The sequence below is a fragment of the Mirounga angustirostris genome, unplaced genomic scaffold, assembly GCF_029215605.1.
Source record: "Mirounga angustirostris isolate CCGP_5_RB_7025 unplaced genomic scaffold, mMirAng1.0.hap1 SCAF_14, whole genome shotgun sequence".
Lineage (NCBI taxonomy): Eukaryota > Metazoa > Chordata > Mammalia > Carnivora > Phocidae > Mirounga > Mirounga angustirostris.
The window spans coordinates 44,275,089-44,293,371 of NW_026991722.1; positions in this window are offsets into that span (position 1 = coordinate 44,275,089).

The window sequence follows — 18,283 nt, forward strand, 5'->3', positions numbered from 1 at the left end:
GGGTTTTCATGAAACAAAAGAGTAGCAATAAGTAAAAAATATCAACTTGGCAAATATTAGACCCGACTCTGTGTGAAGAGGGGACTTACAGGGTCTCTGGTCAAGGATGATACCTCACTGAGCAGAGCCCATCAAATGTTCAAACTTGGCCACAGCATCCATCTCTAAGGTTTACCTTCGCCGGGTTAAACATTCCCTGTTTCATCAATTATTACTCAAATGGTACAGCACCAAGAATGAAAACAGCACAGGATATGGTCCTTGGGCAAGAGAGTTAATCTCTCTGTGCTTCACATTTAAGGTCTATAAAGTCACTGTGCTAAAAAGTCCTATTTAATATGATTTTTTTTAATGTTACAAATGAAATAAGAGTTGTGAAAGTATTTTTAACTATATTGTAACTTAATTACAAATCACCATCATTTTCATGAAGATCGATGAGTTAATATTTGTGAAGCACTTAGAATATTACCTGGTTCATAGTAAATGCTATGTACACAATTGTTCAATATAATAAAACAATGGGATCAACTTGCATCCCCTTACTACCACCAACACTTCCTGCCTTTTTGACCTCACTTCCTACCACTTTCATCCTTGCTCATTGCTTCCCAGACATACTGGCCCTCTTTCTATGCTCCGAGCTTTTTCCTACCTCAGGACCTTTGTACTTGTGGCTCCTTCCACCTGTAGAATTCTTTTCCTGGGTCTTCCTGTGCTTGCTCTTACTCATCCTTTAGATTTCAGCTCTTCAGAGAGGCTTTCTCTGACCACCCTATATGAGTGAACTCCCCCCTTCACTCATCAAGTCACTTACCAGCATGTCATCCCATTTTACTTTCCATAAGACTTATTCCAATATATAATTATCTTATTTATTTGTGCACTATTTCACTGCCTATGTCTCCCCACTAGAATGTTAGCTTACCGGGAGCCCAGACCTTATCTGTCTTGTTTGTGGCTAAAGACCCAGTGTCTAGAAAAGTACCTGCACTTCGTAGGTGTTCAATAAATATTTGGTGAATAAATGAATGACTGAAACCTCTCTTCTGGCTACCTTCTTGTGTGTCAATGATCCTTATGAAGTGTATTACCCAGTACTGGATCGGTACACTAGATGATATCAGACCAAGAGTTGTTGCAAATATTATTGACCATTATCAATACAGCCAGAGATCAAATGAGCTCTTTTGGCAACCACATTCCAATCTTCACTCACCCAGTGCTTTCAACCCAGGTCCCTGAGCTTTTCCTAGTGCTACTCCTAGAGAAAGTTTCCCCTTTCTGTATTTATGCTTGTCCACACCTGGCTGGAGCCTTTAACGGTTCCCTCCCTGCCCTTGCCTAAGGCCATTGCAACAGATAAACACAGTAAAGCACAGGAACTGCCCCAGGTTCTTCCTACAACCTCCTTCCTGAACCCTCTTCAAGACTTCTCTGTTCCAGAACTCTATCTGGCTGGCTTGGTAGCCAGAAGCTCCCTCCCTCCGAGCTAACCTCTTTGGGTTACCCTATTGATTGGCCTAGCCAGCTTTTGATTCAACTTATGCCCAAGATTGCCACCCTGCCCTCTACACCCCCATCCCCACCTCTGAATACTACCCTTAAGTCCAGGCTTCCAAACACAACCCTCCCTCATCCAGGAGACAAGAACAGCCAGTACTGGGGTGTGTGTGTGTGTGTGTGTGTGTGTGTGTGTGTTGTACCCAATTATGAGACTTTACATTTACCCCTGCTGAAGTCCATCTTGTCAGATATCACCCACTGTTTCAATATTTCTGGATTTTTATTCTGTCATTCAATTGATTTGTTACCCTCATCCTGCTTCCCATAATCAGTGTGTCAAGGTGATCAGTGTGTCCTGAATGATCTCATCCAAGTCACTGATAACAGATACTGAACAAAACAGACTCTCTTCAAACGTTGTCCAGGTTGACAATGACCCTTTCATCAGCCATCACCAGGAACTGCTGGTTGCATCAATACCGCCGAAACACAGGATCATCCAACCCACATGTTCCCTGAAATTCACAAAAGAATTTGCCAGCTGCCTTGCTGAAATTCGGGAGTTTGTTTGTCCATGTAGTTCCTGTACCATGCTTACAGGGAGAGCACATAGTTTGGAATTGAGAATACCTTGTGAGGGTTGGGACCACAGTTAACTTTACCCCCATTCACCCACCAGAAAAGAACTGGCCAGAGACCAAGGTTTAGGGTAGTGTCCCCTGAGCTTTCTAGACTAAAGAAGGGTCTCTGACTACCCCTGGAAGTGATTACTGCCTGCTCAGTCTTGACAGGCTCTCCCCCACCTCTCAGAGAGCCACAGAGGATCCAGATGGATTCCCTTGCCTGCCCTGGTTGGATTTCTTGAGGAGGACAGATTGATCACACACCCATATGGCTGTAGTTCAAAGCAGCGAGTTAACAGAGTAAGGTGCCCGAGGGAGAGGATGTCTTTCTGCCAGAGTGAGAACACAAGCAGCTCTAAAGTTGGAAGTCCAAACCCAAAATGCTACTCCAATGGAGCAGGAATGGGGAGGCTATTCAGGGAAGTCATGTTATCTTATGAAAGCATCTTGCACTATAAAGAAAGGAAAGATAAAGGCAAGGATTACTTCCTCTAAAGAATAATGAGAAAGCTACCTTTAATCCGACCTTCCAGGGCCTCTGTATCTAAAATAGATGCACCAAAAGGCTGAGGGGTGAGAAAAAAGCAAACTGGTTATTAATTATAATATGACTTATTGGTTTTATGTTGACATTCTCATAGATTTTTTCCTGTTGATTAGATTATGGTGGTAAATGATTGATACATGTCTTTCTTAACAAAGATATTAACAGCCAAAAAAAAAAAAAAGAAAAGACTAGAACATTCTTCTACTAGAGGAGTTAAAGATTTAACATGCTACAAATGCATCTTCTGCTTAGGTGACCAGCTAAATGATGGCCATTTGGAATGAGTAGTATAAAAAATGTGGGCAGAGACAGACAAAATAATCAGGACCCAGAATCTGTAGTCCAAATATATTTTACCCCATTTTCTAAAGTACACCCAATTTGGCTCTTAATTAAACCTGCAAAATGTAGCACTGCTCATTCTCCAAATTCCTAGAAAAAATAGCTTTAATGTTTTGTGGGAAAAAATCAATTTTTCTTTATTAACTGAGAAGAAATAAGCATGAATCTTTTAACTACCCAAACATAGCAGAATCACAGATGCCAAATATTAGAAGGCATGAATCCAAGTTACTTTTTGAAAATATCAAGAATGGTACAAAAAAAAAAAGAAACAAAGAAAATATCAAGAACAAACATACCTTTGTTTATTCATTTAATAAGTATTTAACGGGCATTTACTCTATGCAAAATCCTTCACTAAATACTTTGAGGAGGTTGCCAAGGCACATAAGAAACCATTTCTCTTCTCTAGAATTGTATAATGTTTTCATAGAGATAAAATGAACCCAAATATCTATAACAATGGAAGAATTATATATGATATAAACTTGTCAAATTACTAAGTTGTACACCTGAAACTAATGTAACATTGTATATCAACTATATTCAAATTTTTTTAAAGGGGGGATTCTATATGATAGCACAATGTTTTCAAATAATGTTTGTATCAGTTATCTGCTACAAGGTAACTAATTGCCACAAACTTAGCCACTTAAAACAACACACATTATCTCATAGTTTTTGTGGGTCAGAAATCTGGGCACAAATTGGATTAAGTTGGGTTGTCTAATTCAGGATCTCTCCGAAGGCTGCAATCAAGGAGCCAGCTAGGGTTGGAGTCTCATCTGAAAGCTCAACTGGGGAAGAATCTGCTTCTCAGTTCACTTAGGTGGTAGCCAGCAGCATTCAATTCCTTTTGGCGTTGTTGGACTAAGGGGTTCAGTTTCTAGGTGGCTATTGGCTAAAGGTCACCCTCGGATCCTTGCCGTGTGGGCTTCCTAAACGTGACAAATCGTTGCAGCAAGCCTGCAAGGAAGAGTGTTTGCTACCAAGATAGAAGTCACAACCTCTTGTAATCTGAATCAGCATCTCCTCAAGATACTGAATTCAATACAAGCAAGTCACTCAAAGAGAGGAGATTACACAAGGCAGTGAATACCAGGAGACAAGGTTATTGAAGACCATCTTAGAAACGACCTACCACAATGTATAAACATGAAAAGAAGCAAACATAAGTATAAAAAAATAGCTCTCATTCAAGTTTAGTAAGAGCACCCCTATGTCTTGAGTACATAAAGCATCTACTAGATGTAAGAGAATGGAAAGACTTCATTGCACTGTTAGAAAAGTAAACATTTGACTTGAAAATCACAGAGTCCAAAACACTTTCCCAAGCCATCAGGGGATAGACACCAACTACTTTCTTAAACCAAGAGCAGTAGGTTCTGTCTAAAAAAGCATATGTCACATCAATTTTTCATGATTTAAATGGCCACATATGTACTCACCGTTCTTAAATGTCATCATCAACAGCTGAGCCTGGTGAAAATACAAAATTTGGAGGAGTACTGATATCTGCATGTTGTCTTGTTATGTCTACCATTTAAATAAGCAATACTCTGTGCCCTCCGCACTACTTCTTTGAAATTTGTGTTGTGAAAGTCAGCCTCTCTGTCTCAGTTGCTGCTTTCAAGTGTTCTGGTGTTTGTGCAATAAACTAGGGGTGGAGATGGATGGATATAAGCCAGATCCACAGGTAGCTACATCTCATCTATCTCCCTTAGAGCAAAGTGTAAAGGATAGTGTTTGTTTCTCCTCTTTCTCTCCCACTTCCTGGAAAACTATCAAGAGTTCTGTGGCACATACTGACAGGGAATACAGAATCACTGCTATGACTTCACCAATAAACTACTAGTGTCAGGCGGCCACCTGAGCATCCTATCCAAGTGTGAAAGGAGAAATCCTTCTGTTGGTTCCCCTGCCTCAACCCAGGTCCCTAATGGATGAGGATTTTTTTTGTCTGCACAGAGTAGTAAGTTTTGGTTATCCCTTTACATCATGACAATTATTACCAAATGCAAGTAACAGTAGCTAAGAAACATGAAGTGAAAGCAATTTCCCATAATTTCCCTTAGTTTAATGCCTCTGAATGGAACTTAGCCCATTATTGGTAATATCCCCATTAAGTGTCATGTGTAAATTTTTTCTCCTTCCAATGTCTCCCCTTTCTGTTCTCCCAGTCTCTCTCCTTCCTTCTCTCCTTACATCTTTAAGACAAAATATCATTATCCCCAAAGAGTGATGATGGCGGGGTGCCTGGGTGGCTCAGTTGGTTAAGCGACTGCCTTCGGCTCAGGTCATGATCCTGGAGTCCCGGGATCGAGTCCCACATCGGGCTCCCTGCTCGGCGGGGAGTCTGCTTCTCCCTCTGACCCTCCTCCCTCTCGTGCTCTCTGTCTCTCATTCTCTCTCTCTCAAATAAATTAAAAAAAAAAAAAGAGTGATGATGGCATGTGGAGGCTTATATAGATAAGCTGATGTGTTCCTTAAGCTCTAGGGTATGGGTCTAGGCATCAGTAATTTTTTAAGTTTCCTGAGTAATAATTCTACTCTGTGGCCAGGGCCAAAATCTTCTCCCAAATTTGGCCTGATTCTCTAACTGCATTTGGTCTCTATATTTGAAGGAGTAGAACTAGAGAGATAGAAGTTATGAAGCATGTAGGAAGGACACCAAGTATACCAATTTATCCTTAATATGGTGGGTTCAGTTAGAACTATGGGTCTCAAACCTAGCACACATTAGTGTCACCTTAGGAACTGTTTTAAATCCTGATGTCCCATCACACTCCAGCTCAATTAGGTCAGAACCTCAGGAAGTGGAACCAGGATGATCTTCCAGGAAGGCTCCCAGACAGACCTGTCCCTCCTCCCTGAGACCAGCTTCCCTTCAATACTTTTCATAGATCTCCGGGTGATTGCAAAGTGCAGCAAGGCCAACAACTACTAAGTTTGGATCACTTCATTTTATGGCCTAACCAAGCATGATGTTTTAAATCAAATCTGCCTACTTGAACACAAATGCTAACAACCACCTAACCTTCAGTTCCATGTACTTGACAAACATCCATAGCACTCAGTGCCAGTGTGTTAGAGGACGGGGCTACAAAAACAAGTGCAACAGGCCCTGCCTTCCATAATCTTATAGTCTAAGAAAGGAAACAGACATAAATAAATGCTTCTGATACAGGGTGGTGCATGCTTTGATAGACAATGGGGATATCGGGAATATAGAGGGAGTTACTTAGTTTGAGGTGACAGAGACAAGGGAGGGGACAAAGGGAATGGCAATAAAAAAACAGCCTTCTTAAGGACAGTTAAACGGCATTTTCAAGTTGGTCATGCACAGAGGGTAGCCTAGGTAGAGGGAACAGCTTGAAAGAGCCAGGAGGTGTGAAAGTCCATGATGCGTAAAACCGCAAAGTGTGGTGTAAAGCTGGAAAGAATGGAAATGGGGCCAGAGTGGAAGGCAAAGCTCTAGTTGGGAAGCAAACGGCAGGCCACTCCCAAGGGCTGAGCTTTATCCTTTGCAAAGGGACACACAGAACACGCTGGGCAATGCTGAGATCGATTCCTGATTTTAAAGAGGTAACTCTAACAGCATCATGCCTGACTTTGAGGATCACGAAGAGTAACTAGAAGGAGAGCAAATTACAAGATCTTAACTAAGCCAATGGCAGCAGGAAGAGAGGGAAGAGGGATCATCGGAGAGCTGAGGAAATAGGTTTGGTAGCTGATTCAGTGTGTCCTGACTTTCTGGATTGAGCAACAAGGTAAATGAGTAGTGTTGCATTAGCTGAAGGAGGGCATATCTGAGGGGTGCTGGTCCCAGGAAAAGATGAAGTCTGTGCACCTCGTGGAAGAACTTCAACACGTGACTGATTTTCCAAGATACACCCCCACCCAGGGTTTAGGACTCAGCTGCCATCATGGAGCTTGGCTGAATGCCTCCTCATTCTCTTGACTCTCAAACCACACAGCCATTTGGGGTGGCTGCTGGAATTCTTGAGTATGTTTCAGGGCAATCATCTTTTTTAACCACAACACAGAGGAGCCCAAGGAAAATTCATCCTGCAATGCTGCTGGAATGTTGCTTTACCTCCTGTCCCCAACCTCAGAGTTCCAGGACTCAGGGCTCCTGTGATTCTCATCCAAAGAGAAGTCTTGGACTCACTGTGATCCCCTGCCCAAGGGATAAGCAGGAGGCCTATTAGGCGCTGGATCACAGCTGGGTCCACATTATTTGTAGCGCAGTACTTGGTGGCTCCCACAGAGGAGAATGGAAAGGCTTAAGGCCCTACATTTAAGCCTTTAGATCATTCTCCAAAGACGGGGTTCTCTGGAGACAAGTTGCCTTGAGCCAGATCAGATTACCCCAGGCCAGTCAGTAACCCTATATCATCTGGAGAGTATCACACCATCTTCTTTGCTAGGAAAACAATGAGAATGGTGATTTAAAATGCTAGAAATTGAGTTAACTGTTCCCAAAATTCCATGCTACTTTAACATTCTGTGGTCATATTTTTGTTTTTGTTTTTTGGGTTTTTTGCTTTAAAATTTTAAAATTTTGTCAAAATGGACAGAGGCAATCATGCCTTGTTACGCTGACATTATTCACACTCGCTAATGATTAACTCCCTTCGACACTGCAGTGTTGTAGACGCCAGAGTTGAACAAACAGCTGCAGGGGGCCCAGAAATGAGTTACACTACACTGGGCCAACTGACTTGGAAGAGCTCCAATGCTATTTCCCTAGTTTAGACTTGTCCTAAGGGGCATTTCCATTGGGGGACCTGAAGTTCTGGAATTCCTTCCTCTTCCTGGTTCAACAAAACTCTAATTTATTGACCTTCGGGGCACAGTGTAAGACATCTGTTAAGTTTGGCATTTCCTTGACCTGTACAGAGAATTCTATTCAGTAAAAAAGGTTTGCCGGTTTTAATTCCAGGTTTTGTATTTAGAATGTGCATGCACCAAGCTCTGATCTAAAGAAGGTATCTTTTTATAAACCCAGGAAACAAAAACCCATTGCTCCTTGTATCAAAGCTGCCCCCTTTGGAGTCTCATCTCAATGTAGCGCTCTCTTTGAGTGTGGCAAACTTTTGGGTACATGACCAAGAGTCCTTCCTTCACTGTACAAAGGAAGAGAAAAAAATGTATTGAGCAGCAAACTTTTGTGTTCTAAATGGAGAAAATCAGTCCTGCAAGAATGTGAGAAAATTCTTACAGTAAGCTGAACAATTGTTTTATGAGCTCTGCCTAATAGTCCATGTTCACCTTGGATGTGAAAGATGCTGAAACATAAACAACCTTTGATACCAAGGAAAAGGGACAGAAACACTTACAGAGTTCCCACCTTCCACCTTCTCCCACCAGCCACTGAAAGCGGTCAATGCTTGATGGGTCTCAGAGATGGAAGTTAAAGGGTAAAGGGAACACGTTCTCCTCGCCAAATGAGGGGAGAACGTGGGTAACACTCAATACTGCTGCTTCTCTCCCTTCTCATCTCTTACCTCTGCCGTAATGGGAGATGTCCATGGGATTTAAGCTGAGAGAGGCCTGGGGTTAGATATCTATAGTCTCCCCCGTCAGCAAAAGGGAGAGATGAGAAACTTGCATGAGGGTTGGTAGGCAGGCCCCCAATCCCTCCATTTTATAAGAAGCAAACCCCCTTAACTTAAAAAAAAAAAAAAAGCTATGTTTTTATCCCAAAATGAAAGATTTCTTTTTTAGTGTATCCAGATCAAAAGGGGAAATAATTCCAATTGTTTATAGAAAATGTAGACATGCCCCAGGGTTGTGATAAATTGAGATCTAGGTTTCCAGTGGGATTTGAGCTGGCACAGCATACAATAATGCTAGACTGTTTGCACTGTCTTTAATACAGACAACGTCCTCAGACCTTTCAAAGCCAGTATAATTGAAAATTGCAGGCAGGAGAAGATTAAGCTGTTTGATCAAGGATAGAAAGAGATACATTTTCAATGAAGTTTAAGAGGAGCCAGGAAGTTGAAAAAGATTGCGAAAAGTAGACTAAGGACTATGTATGAGAATTTCAGGAGTGAGCACATAACACTTTTCATGGAATGTGTTCATTCTCTAATCGTCTAAACTATGGATGGCATCAGTGTTTGAAGACAGAAGGAAGGTTTTTTTGTACTTAAGTATTGAAAGGAAACAAAATTATATATTCTTTCTTTTTTATTTTTATTTTATTTTTTTTAGACTTTATTTATTTTTTGACAGAGAGAGACATAGTGAGAGCAGGAACACAAGCAGGGGGAGTGGGAGAGGGAGAAGCAGGCTTCCCGCAGAGCAGGGAGCCCGATGTGGGGCTCAATCCCAGGACCCTGGGATCATGACCTGAGCCGAAGGCAGACGCTTAACGACTGAGCCACCCAGGAGCCCACAAAATTATATATTCTTAAACAAAATATGTGATTATACATTTTTGCACGTTTCCTAAAGTACAAGATAGAATCCGTAGAGAAAGAAGAAAGGGAGCCTGTTGTGGTTCACATTAAATTACTAACACTAACAGAAAGTATTAAACTTGGTAGAGCGTCCAAGATACCGACCGAGTGGGCCATGTGTTTTCAGATTTCCAGCAGTGGTAATGGAACTGCCTTGACTTGCCCATGGTACTTTTTTCTAAGAGCAACTGCAAAGATTGAGTGCAATCTACTGATGGAGAGCACAGCTAACTGGCACCTGCCCAGATCCAAACCATCAGATTGACTTTCATAGGTATTTTTAATTACACCAGAATCATCCAACAAAACAGAGCAGGACATCCCCTCTGTCTCATGTGGTTTTTTGCTGATCAAATGCAAACTAGTGCCAGGTTCTCCTTAAATAGTTGAGCCTAAACCCTGTAGTCATTTTCAGGGGTAAGAAAAGATTTGAAGCCAAAATTCATCTGCCTTTAAGAGTTATTTCAACCTTTTATGTTCGGCTCCAAATTGCAAGTGTGATGAGGGCACTGACTGGAGAGCCCAGGTGGGATCACGTTTTGGCTGCAAAAGGAAAAAAACCAAGGAAACATCTGATTGCCCTACGAAAAAAAAAATTACATAAAGATACACAGTTGTATTGTTTGCTAGGGCTGCCATAAGGCAGACTATACGGCTAAACACTCAGAAACAGATTTCTCAATCTCTGGTGGCTAGAAGTCTGGGATCCAGGGTTCCATGGGGTCGGTTTCTTCTGAGCCAGCTCTCCTTGGTTTGTAGAAGCCTCTCTGCTCCGTGTCTTTGCATGGTCTTCCCGCAGTGTGGGTCTGGGTGCCTGTGTCCTGATCTCCTCTTCTCATGACGTCACCATATTGGAGTAGTAGGGCCTGCCCTGTGATCTCATTTTAACTGAATTACCCTTTAAAGACTCCATCTCCAAATGCAGTCACATTCTAAAGCACTAGGGGTTAGGACTTCAGCCTAGGAATTTGGAGGGGATGCAATTCAGCCTGCAACAAGAGCTAAATATGCAATTCTCCCCACCAGGGACTACTGCAAGGAAGAAAAAGAATCAAAGACCGGTATAGTTAAAAAATTAAAGAACTGTCTGTAATTTCTTTGAAACAATTTCTTTGAAACATGTGCCATACATGTAGCTAAAAGTTACATGCATTTGAGATGGACAAATTCAAGTGCTCTGCTTCCCTTACTCCCCCACCAAAAAAGCCTTAAATCAATCCCTGAAATCATGTTAGAGAGTTTCAGAACTAAACAAAGCCAGAAAGAATCATGTTCCATTCTCTCACCAGGAAAAGGAGATAAGAGTTTGTTGATCTATACAGATACCTTCTTTTTTTTTAATTAATTTTTTTTTTAGTCATCTCTACACCCAACATGGGGCTCAAACTCACAACCCCAAGATCAGAAGTCACATGCACTATTGGCTGAGCCAGCCAGGTGCCCTTATACAGATAATTTCTAATGGCCCATGAGAAACATACATGGCACTTAGCATAGTACCTGGCACATAGGAGCACCTGTCAGTAAAAGTTAATTGTATCATAAGTATCTGGTTTGAAACAAATACAGGCTTTGTAATCACAAATATTGCGAATAAGCTGTTTTAAGAACTCAGAAAATCTATGCTTTTCAGTTTCCTTCCCTACTTCCCCTGTTATTATTAAATTATTAAATAGACATGTATCCAGCATCTACTAAATTCCAAGAACCATACTAGACACTGTCTTCAGTGGAAGTTAAGAGGCTAAAGGGTCACAGCCTACAAGGTGAGGCAGACACAAAACACATGGGTAACAGGGACACCTGGATGACTTATTCGGTTGAATGCCTGACTCTTGATTTCAGCTCAGGTCATGATATCAGGGTCATGAGATCGAGCCCTGCACTGGGCTCTGCAATGGTGTGGAGCTTGCTTAAGATTCTCTCTCTAGGGGCGCCTGGGTGGCTCAGTTGGTTAAGCGACTGCCTTCGGCTCAGGTCATGATCTCAGGGTCCTGGGATCGAGCCCCACATCGGGCTCCCTGCTCCGCGGGAAGCCTGCTTCTCCCTCTCCCACTCCCCCTGCTTATGCTCCCTCTCTCCCTGTCTCTCTCTCTGTCAAATAGATAAATAAAATCTTTAAAAAAAAAAGATTCTCTCTCTACCCCTTCCCCCAACAACTCACACTCATGCGGACTCTCTCTCAAAAAAACAAACAAACAAAAAAACAATCTGGGACACCTGGGTGGCTCAGGTCAATTAAGAGTCTGCCTTTGGCTCTGGTCATGATCTCAGGGTCTTGGGATCGAGCCCCACATCAGACTCCCTGCTCAGCAGGGAGCCTGCTTCTTCCTCTCCTCCCTGCTCATGCTCTCTCTCACTATCTCTGTTTCTCTCTCTCAAATAAATAAATAAAACCTTAAGAAAAAACAAAACATGAATAACCAAGTAACAAAAGCTATAAAGTAAATGTGATGATTACTTTTATGGGTCAACTAGAACTGGGCCATAGTGCCCAGATATTTAGTCAAACATTTTTCTGGATGTTTCTATGAAGGTATTTTTTAGATGTAATTAATATTTAAATCAATTGACTTTGAGTAAAGCAGATTACTCTCCATAATGGGTGCTCCATAATGGGTGAGCCTCATCCAATCAGTTGAAGTCCTTAAGAGAACAAAGACTGACTTCCCCCAAGCAAGTAGGAATTCTGCCAACTGATACCTTTGAACTTGAACTGCAACTCCAACCTGCCAGCCTACCCCATCAGATTTTGTAGCTATCCTCCTTCACAATGGTGAGCCAATTGCTTACAATCAATCTTGTTCTCTCCCTTCCTCTAGAGAACCCTACTAATACAGTAGGCTTAATTTTTTATCTCCCTCAAAATTATAAATGGTTTCACAAAAGAACTGGAATTAAGTTGGATCAACAGATTAGAATACTTTCTAAAACCAGTTAGTTATAAATCTGACTGGAGACTAAACCAAGCAGTAATATTTCTAAAACCAGTTTCCATCAACCACACAGATATTCTGGAATCCAAAGATCACTACAAGAATTATTTTTCATTTTATGTTTCCATTTTGATAATCTTTATAAATATATCTTAAATATACTTAGTATCATCCGAATAACTACCGAATAATTGAATGCTTTCTGCAATTTTAGCATCTCCAATTATATTTATGTCTATGAAAAGTTGGCAAAAAAAATGACATTAAAACAGGATCTACAAATGATATGATGAGAGAATCTAGACAGTACATGGCACACTCTATACAGGATGGGCCATAGTTAGATTAAGGAAAGCAGAGGTACATGTAAATAAATACACACACACACACACACACACACAAATTCATTCACATGGGTTTTTAAAAAAATATTTTGATATTTCAGTAAGACTAGAAAATAGTGGTAGATTAAACTAATACAGAAATACTTTACTTACGGACACCTAAAATTACTATGTGAAAATTGAATAGTTGAGCTTTGAAAGCAGAAAAAGAGAAAGAAGGAAGGAAGGAAGGAAGGAAGGAAGGAAGGAAGGAAGGAAGGAAGGAAGGAAGGAAGGAAGGAAGGGGAGATTTTAAAGAATATGGTAAAGATATTGATTACTTACAGATTTGGTCTGGTCAAATGGTCATTTTAAAAATTAAGGATAACCACAAAAAATAAAAATAAAAACCAAATGTTTAACAGAGGATAAAGGGAGAAATTTAAAAAAGTAAAGAAGATGGTAAAAAGAAAAAGCAAACAGAAAGCACAAAAGGAGATGTAGAAATAAATTTTAAATATTAGTAATCTTAAAGTAAGTAAATCAAATTCACCAGTTAAAAAACAGAAACTCCCAGACTGAATAATTTCTATTCAAAGGGAACACAGGGGATTGTAGAACAAGATAAATGATATCACAAAGGAAAACACGGACTTCAAATGCAAAAGTGGGTGGCTCAGTCAGTTAAGCATCTTCAGTTCAGGTCATGATCTCAGGTGGAGCCTGCCTAAGATTCTGTCTCTTCCTCTCCCTTTTCCCTTCCCCCCTCCCTTCCCCTACCCCATGAGTGCACACACTCTCTCTATATAAAAAAAAAGAAAGAAAGAAAGAAAGAAAATATGGAGCATTCTACAGGAACTAATTTATTTCTGAAATAAGCCAATAGCATGAAAGAAAAGGGAACTGCTCTATACTAAGACACCAAAGAGACTTAACAATCAAATTAGACCTTGTTTAGATCCAGGTTCAAATTACCAGCTATAAGAAAGCATGAGAAAATTGGAGGAATTAAATTATATATTGAGTATTATATGATACCAAAGAATTATTAATACTTTTGTTGGATGTCATAATGGTATCTTGTTATACAAAAAAGAAAATGTTCATATTATTTAGAGATACATGTGAAATACATAGCATAAAATGACATGATGCCTGGGAAATGCTTTAAAATATTTCTGCAGGGTGACTGGGTGGCTCAGTCAGTTAAGCATCTGCCTTTGGCTCAGGTCATGATCCCAGGGTCCTGAGATTGAGTCCCGCATCCAGCACCCTGCTCGGCAGGGAGTCTGCTTCTCCCTCTGCCCCTCACCTGCTCATGCTCATGCTCTCTCTCTCTCTCTCTCCCAAAAATAAATAAATAATCTTTAGATAAACAAATAACTAAATAAATAAATAAAATATTTCTGCTGAGAAAACAAAACAAAACAAAAAGGAACATTTCTAAAGGGTTAGGAGAAGCAAATGTGATAAAATCTTGATAATGATAAATCTGGTTAATGGATGTTTGGGGATTCATTGTACTATACTCTCTACTTTTGAATGTTTTTAGAAGATTTTAGTACAACTATAAGCTGCTTTCCAAGAACACCTCTAAAAGGCAATCGGACACAAAAATTTAGCGTACAATGATAGAAAATGATGTAACATATAAACACCCTCCGAAGAAAGCTTGAAACTTATATTCATATCAGACAACTAGATCCAAAAGCAAACAAACAAACAAAAACTTGGCGGAACATAAAGAAGTCTATTCCATAATGATAAAAGGAAACGATCGGAGGTGGGAATGTACCTTAATAACATCACCTCCGAAATACAAAAAATAAAAATGGGCAGAGGTATGAAGAGTTGGAAATTGACAGGCAGAGTGGGAAATTTTAACACACTCCAGCAGGTTAAATGGTGACTTCCAAAAAATATATCCTCTTCCTGACGTTCAAAACTGGGAAATGCGACCTTACTTAGGAAAAAAAGAGGTCTTTGCTGATGTGATTAAGTTAAGGATCTCAAGAGGAGATCCTCCTGGCTTATGTGGGTGGGCCCGAATTCCAATGACAAGTGTTCTTATAAGAGACCAGAGAAGACACAGGTACAGAGAAAGCCGTGGGAAGACAGAGGCTGCCATTAGTGACACAGCCACAAGCCAAGTAAAATCTGGAGCCACTGGAAGGAAGCGGAAGTGAGGATTCTCCCCTAGAGCCTCCAGGGAGAGCGCAGCCCCGCCATCACCTTGATTTCAGACTTCTGGCCTCCAGAACCGTGAGAGAATCAGTTTCTGTTGTTTAAAGCCACCCAATGTTTGAGAATTTGCTACGGTAGCCTTAGGAAACCAATACATACACCTCTCTCAATAGTTGGCAGATCAAGCAGACAAAAAAATAATGAAAATATATAAAATAGCTGAACAATATAATTAGCGATTTTTATCTAATGGGCGTGTGTGTAAACCCACACTCAAAATTTTTTTAAAAATACACTTTCTTTTTAATTGCACATGACCTGTCTGTATAAATTTGAGTCATACTGTAACAGAAAATAATTTAAGTCAATACTGTAGAGCTGAAATCATTTGTGCCCTCTAAAAGAGCAGGTGCATCGCCCAAGTGTGAGAAAAATTGGCTTAGAACTTTCTGACCCTTTAATCTGCTAGAGACAGCTTGTCTTCTCTGTGCTTAGGAGAGAATATAGTTCACTAATTAGCCACAAATAAACAACTACGCCCAGGCTCTTGGTTTATCTGTTTTGGACAACTCTTACAGGAATTAAAATTTTCAAGGACACATAGATTCCATTGTCATTTCAAAGTAAACACTGAAGCTAGAGTCATTGTCATTACTAGTGGGATAATTACTCTTAAAGTAACAGTCCCCAGAAGCCAGAAGGTTTTGCTGTTTGGTTTTTTTTTTTCCTACTGTTGCTGATCAACCCTGAGGCTTCATAAGTAAATACACACAAAGTTAACATGCTTAAATAAATTTTGCATGAATGAGATCGTACATTTTATATGCCTCTCACAAAAGGAAGTCAGTTAACAAGTGTAACACGCTGGACACTTAGGAAAAAAAAGTGAAGATAATTTTAAGAAAATAACAATACCAACCTTTGCTAACAAGTAGACCGACAGAAAACGAGAATTGAGATAGAGTCACATGATGGGAGGACACTGACAACGTGAGCCGCCTTTTCTTAAATGTCATCATATACACCCTTAGGTCCTGGGGGCAAGGACCTGGTTATTATTTGGGGCGCGATCCTATTTAACCATGCAATGCATGGACACTTCTAGCTTGGAGAAAGAGTAGACAATTCTATTAAAAGGGGGAAAAAAAAAACCCTCTTCACTCCTTCTGGAACCTATTGTGTCTCCCGGCCCCCAGTGGGGGAAGAAATCTTCAGAACTGAATCCATTTGGAAGGAGGGATGTTTGGCCAGTGAAGCGTCAAGCGTGTCCTAGGATAAGCGGGAGAAAACTGCGCCAGGGTTTCCATTTCACCAACTCGACGCTGTCCCGGCATTTCCCGCGGGGATTACGTAATGTACCTGGACAAAGACCTCTCTGGTTGCCCACTCGCAGTGAAAAGTGAGCTTCGGGAGGAGCGGTTAAGGCCTAAAAAGACAATTCCTCAGGGCAGCTTTGTAGGTAGAGCCCCAGAGTCGCATGACCCATAAAATACTTGAAGTTCCGACCAGCTCGGGCCACGGAGCAGTGTCCGAATCTCAGCCAGCGGCGTGAGCGGCGGCCGCCAGCCCAGGTCCCACGTGACGAGGGCCACATTTCTGGTTAATTCTCACTCTTCCTCGTATTGTGGTTTCTTTTCGGCCGAGCCTGATTGCTTTTGAATTCTGAGCCTCCAGACCTATGCTAATTGACACGGCCGCCTTAGAGGGGTGGAGGGATACTTTCTGAGAACCCATCGCCAATGTTAGGGAAAATCAAATTTCCTGTGCCAAACTTGCAGAGCAAAACTGCAGTGCCCTCACTACCTTTCCTGAAAACAGTTATTTAAAAAAAAATTTTTTTTTAAGATTTTATTTATTTGTTAGTGAGAGAGAGAGCAAAAAAATCAGGAGAAGGGGTTAGGCAGAGGGGGAAGCGGGCTCCCTGATGTCGGACTCGATCCCAGGATGCTGGGATCATGACCTGAGCCGAAGGCAAACGCCTAACCAACTGAGCCACCCAGGCACACCCTCTTTTTTTTTCTTTTTTAAGGGATTGTCCAGGACAATAGCTAAACAGCGGATTACAAACTGATGTGTAAATGTTATTCCTTGATTTTCAGGAACAGAGCAGTTAGAACCAAAATCTTGAATTAATTACTGTTTCATGGATACACAGAAGCACATTCCTTTTGGGAGGTAGACATTAGAAGCCAGGTGAGGTTAATGGGTAGAAGTGCTTAGAGCTTGTGCTGGAAGAAACCAGAGCTGTTGGGACAGGGCTACCCCCCACCCCCTCCACAGCTGCAGAGGATGTGCCTGCTCACCCCTCACCTGGACCCTTACAACTTTCTTCTCCCCTAGATTCTCAGTATCACTGCCAAAGGCTATCTTGCCCATTGTTTGCAACTCCCCACACTTTTCTGAGGACCCTGCCTTCATTTCCCATTGCCCTAGGAGTCAAGGACTACTCTCTCCTTCAAGAAATCGAGCCCTAAATTTCTTTTTTTTAAGATTTTATTTATCACAAAGCAAGGGGAGCAACAGGAAGAGAGAGAAGCAGGCTCCCTACTGAGCAAAGAGCCGGATGCGAGGCTCGATCCCGGGACGCTGGGATCATGACCAGGGCCAAAGTCAGAGGCTTAACGGACTGAGCCACCCAGGCGTCCCTAAATTTCTATAAAGATTCCACAACCAAAATACGCCACATATCAAAGCCCCTCAAGGGACTCCCCACCAATGGGTTTCCTGCCCTTGTGTCCTCCCTTCCTTTGCTTATTCTCTGCTCCTGCGACCCCTCCCACCCACCCTGCCAAAAAAAGGAGAAAAACGAAAGGTGTGCGGGGCCCCAAGAGTCACGTTTAAGCCACACTAACCTCACACACCAGCAACTTTTAGGCCTGCCTGGCCCTCTCCAAAGGCAGGTAGTTCCTGAATCCTCTTCATTTCCATTCTCACCTCCCCAAGAGCTTTTGCAGCCCAGCCACATACTGCCTTGTCCCCTGTGATGGTCCCATCTCACCTCCCCTCACTGGATTTCCCTATTCCTTGGCTTTTGAAAAGTGGGTGCCTAGCGAAATGCCAGGGGGTACATGTACGATCAGAAGATAAAACATGGCATCTCTCCCAGCCGTGCCAAGTTTTCTCAAATTGAAGATGGATGGAATAAGGAGGGGAGGAATTCAGGGTTTTATCTAAGTAATTGGAAACATTTTTGTATGAAAACAAACACGGATGCGTTCTGGAGTCGAATGTAAAATCCACATTAATTTTTTAAATGAAAACGAGACTTCAAAGAAGGTCAGCATCTGTGGAGGGCGGCTTTTGACGGCACCAGTAGGTCCCTCTGCTTGGTTCGTGCTCACTTTCCTCCACC